Source organism: Cygnus olor, chromosome 2, assembly GCF_009769625.2.
Source record: "Cygnus olor isolate bCygOlo1 chromosome 2, bCygOlo1.pri.v2, whole genome shotgun sequence".
NCBI classification, from domain to species: Eukaryota; Metazoa; Chordata; class Aves; order Anseriformes; family Anatidae; genus Cygnus; species Cygnus olor.
Window position 1 is genome coordinate 138,982,261 of NC_049170.1, and position 4,653 is coordinate 138,986,913.

A 4,653-nucleotide genomic window follows, 5' to 3' on the forward strand; every position below is an offset into this window, starting at 1 on the left:
AAATTAAATTTGACTTTCATCTATGAATGAGGATATTTTACCATGATAAGAATTTACATTGAAATAATTCTTTCCTCTTTAAGCATCTTGCAGTCCCCATCAGCTTGTGACTCGGCTTTGCACTTTTACACACATTGACAAACTGTTACAAGTCCCCTGGGGTCAGTGCATGCTGGCCAGTCTGCCTGGAATGGTCTGTGATGGGAGTTCAGGTCTACGACACTTAGATTTTATGTAGGTGGCCCTCCAATCTACAGCAATAGTTGCATTGAAAACAAGTGCTTCCAATACACAGACATGGCTTTAGTCACCGCAGCTATGCAGATTCCTGATGAAATGCTCCAGCTTTTGAAGCACTACCTTACAGCTTACACCAGGGAGCAGAACTAAAAGCAAGCGGAAGATCGTGGAGGAAACAGGCGGTAAGACAGAAAATTCCTCCCACCACAACCAGTGTTTCCTGCCAGGCAAGAAATGGTTGGTCAACACAGATCACTTACTAAGTTGCTTCGGGGAAGCACATCTCTAGTAAGAAAGAAAACATACGAAACACCTACGGTAAGAAAGAAACAAGACAAAGAAGGGAAAAAAGTAGACTATGGTTAAAAATACACGTTTTCTTTGAGTGTTTTCCAAGCTGTTTTGAAGACATGCCTGGGAGAGCCTCTTGCCCCAGGCACGTACTCCAGGGCATGACATATTTGAAGTCATGTCCTTGGAAACTGTTTTTTGTTTCTTTTTTGTCCTCTTCCTCCAAGTCAGGAATGACAAAGTAATGGGTCTGCAATGCAGCATGCCAGATCTACAGCTAGTAGCTCAGTTTGGGGCCCAGCGTGTTTCAGCTTCCTTGAGAGGCCACCTTCCATCTCTGCAATCTGGCAACGTCTGGAGGATTTGCCAGTAGAGCTTAACTATCCGAGCGGTGGGTGTAGAAAGTTTCCCTAAAAATTGTTTGTCTACAGAATCCTTCTACCAGAAGGTTCTCCAGACACATCTAAAACTGCCCTCCGCATTGCAGTCACCTCGGATGCTCCAAAAATAAGGGTGCCAGAGAGGCCAAGCAGAAATGCACAACTTACACAGTGAACTTCCGAAGCCCTCAGAAACTTCTATTTCCAAGCCACAGCTGTTGCTATGCTTTGCTTAGGAACAGAATCTGAAATTGCCATTTTCTTTCTGTTTTTTAAAAAAAAGCCATTTGTTACCAGCACGATTGACATGACTCTACCCTGTACAAATTTCACTGACGGTAACTGTTAGCCCACTGGAAAATGTAGCTGCTAGAGCCACTCCTGAGTGAACGTCTCCAGCAACAGCCTTACCCTGCAATCCACGAGCCCTCCTGCACCAGCCAGAATGACTTTTCTGTCATTCATCTGTCAAAAGCAGAGCTTGGGGATGTTGGGGCACCGTGTAAAGACCACAAAACTGAGCTTCATTTTCTGGCTTCCCATTGTAGTTATCTTTTGTCATGAATGTTTCTGAATTTCTTAAAAAGCAGATAGCTTTTATAGCAATTAGCACTTGGCAGGCTTAAAATTATTCTTTTTTTTGGTGTTTTGTTATTTCAGGCTAGGCTATGAGAGGACAGGAAAAGAATCCTTCAGGCAAATAACTTGGTTACGTTAAAGCAGAATAAAAACCTAATCAAACCTTTACTGTACAATAATTGGGTATTACTCACCACAACTAGCAGCTCCTCCAGCTGACAGGTTATACTAATTATTCTAAGGGTAGGGCGGGCAGAAATTATGCACAATTATATGCACAAGATTAATGCACGGCCTTTGAATACGGCTCAAAGGCTACAGCTGTTTAGAAAAGTTCTCGCTTTCAACAGGCTCCTGACGTGAATTTTGAGGCACTTCAACATCACGTCACCAGCTGCTACTTTCTCTCTTTGAAAGGGTATCTCGAGTAAATGTTTTCAGAAATCTGGGACTTTAGATCTTCCAACAACTTTTACTGCATTGTTAAAGAAAGTAAAGTAACTTACCAAAAAAAAAAATCTTAAGAGTTGCGAATAGAAGCTAAATCTCGATTTCCAATATTTTCTTATCCATAGCGCCATCCTTGCCTCCTCTGTTCAGAATCTGGAAATATCAGCCTGCCCGGGTCTTGCTCACGTGTAAATTACTGGAAATAAGGAAGCAAACCCAATCACACACTGCCGGCCACACAGAGCTCTTACCAACAGAAGATGTAGCTAATTTAGCTACCTGCCATCCAAAAGGACTGGGAGCAAGAGGCACGACGAGTAACAGGTAGGTGCGCTAACCGGACTATCAGAGATTGCTTCTGCAGTATCTTGAAGTTCCATCTTTTCTCCTCAGGTAAAGTTTCTGCATGTCCACGTTATCATCCTAGAAGTCCTTCCCTTCAGAAACACGCTACAGCAGGTGGATGCTTGGCTGTCCTTTGTGCAACAGGCGGTTCTGTATGAACACCTCCAACCTCCTGCGTTCTTTTACCTGTTCAACCTGCACCAACTGGTCTATAGTTTGTAAGCACCACTATACAGCTCCTGTATAAATAGCTTGCTATGTTTTAAATGTGTGCAGCGCTAGTACTGCACCAAAGGCTTGAAGAATTCACACTCAGCCTTTTCCGCCAAAGCAGACTATTTCGGAACAAGATACACACTGGGTTTGAGGCAACACCCCACTATAGGAAGATATTCAGTGTCCAAACAAAGATGAAAAGTATGTGAAAATATACTTGTCATAAGAGGAGGCTCCTCATTCACACAGGAAATTATTTTCATGATCAAAGACTGTGGATCACTCTCTAGTGGGGTAATGGAGAAAATGAACGTTCAGGGTGAAACTTTTGTGATATCCAAGATGAGCTCAGATACTATAGTAAGAAAAGGCCTTCCAAAAACAAATAAAATCTCAATGACCTCCCATGTAAAGACACCTTCTTATTTAGTGATTAAAGGCACAGGAGTAAAATATTTTTATGCTATATTCCATTGGTCCCTATTTGTGTGGTTTTTAATTTTCAGTAGTAGCTTGATTTCTCCAGATAAATGGAGTAACTTTACAGAACCCTATTAACTCAGAGTTGGATAAAGGTTTAAGAAAAAAAGCAGCAATTTCAAGTATTTTTTTTATAGCTTAAAGTTAAACATTTAGAGTATAATTAGTTTACCATGCAACTCAGTAAGTGGTTTTAGTAAGAACAAGCAAGCAACATCTTCATTAAAGACTTCCCAAGAAACATAACCCACATTTGCTATAGAGCGAGCTATCGTTCTTCCTTTCTAAAAGTGGATCCAACATCCCCAAAGGAATTTTTAGTTGTGGTCTGCCAACTTGCCTTGCTTCCAGACTGGAATGCAGCCCTTTGTTTTGTCAATGTACTTGATTACTGCTTTTTCCTTTTGACAAGTGCTTTCACATATTAAAGAAGCCATTGTTACTTTTTTCAGTGGTAATTGAGGAATATACTAATTTCACCCCTATAAAGCCTCATTAACCTTCACCCTCTGTATTCTTCCCTCCTTCCTGCTCTTCATGAAATTCTAATTTTTATTACCTATTATAACAGATTATCAACTTACCATTCTGGGAATGGTTATTAGTGTCCCTAACTACCTTTTTAAAAGCTTGAAATTATTCTACTCACCTTTTCTACCAATATAAATATTTAAATTCTGGGACAAGAGGCTTAGCTCTTTCTAGAAGGAGAGTACCGTATTCTAAATACGATCTTCATGTTTTAAATCCTGCTCCCCCAAAAGAAAAAGCCTGTACAGAATTTCTAAAAAGTCAGACCTGTTATCTTGCTCAAGTCCAACCACAGGTGCAAAAGGGTAAGGCAATGGAGATCACTTTCAGTGTCTTGGTATTCTTCCAGGTAAAAGATTAACCTGGTGACACTAAGACACCTTTTATTTGGGCGGAAAGTTATCTAAAACTAGAAAATACTTATAACTGTGCTTACACATGTAGCTTGACCAAGAAAAAGACCACTCAAGTTCCCTTTATTAAAATCTTCCCATTGTAAAGTATTTCTGTAATCAACATAAAGGTCAATTATTTTCCAATAATCTCAGCTCCTGGCAGAGATGTGACCTGGTTTGAAAAGTAGACTACTTCCCTGTTTTTTCAGTTTCAAACTAAATATCCCCAAATGCCATAGCTGTTCTGTGAATACTGTCAGTTTAGACCTCAGCAGGAACAAAGAAAGGAAGAGCATCATTGTTCCACGGAATCTTTCTATAAACTGAGTTATAATATCTGAAACGCCTGAATTCCATGGAGGCTCCTGCTCTGCTCTCCTTTGAAGAGCTCAGAAAGGAAGCTGTGGGCTTTCATAGACTAGACTTGTTCCAAAGGTCAGCTCTTCAACAGCTTCACATGCATTTTGCCATAAATCTGGGGACCATATGTTTTATTAAAGCATCTCCAGAGTACCAGCGAAAGAGTCAGAAAGCTCTAGCCACCTAAAAGCTGTAAATTAATTAGGGCAATCTAAAAATCTGATGTGAAACATCCAATCTTGGCTTCCATGAAATTAACTATATCCTTAAGTGTGTATTAATATTCTCCTTAATAAAAAGGCTCCCAAATTGACTTCATGTATAATACTCCTGTTATTCTAAGTGTGGAAAGAGATCACATGAAATCTATAAAGGTAGTTGAAAAG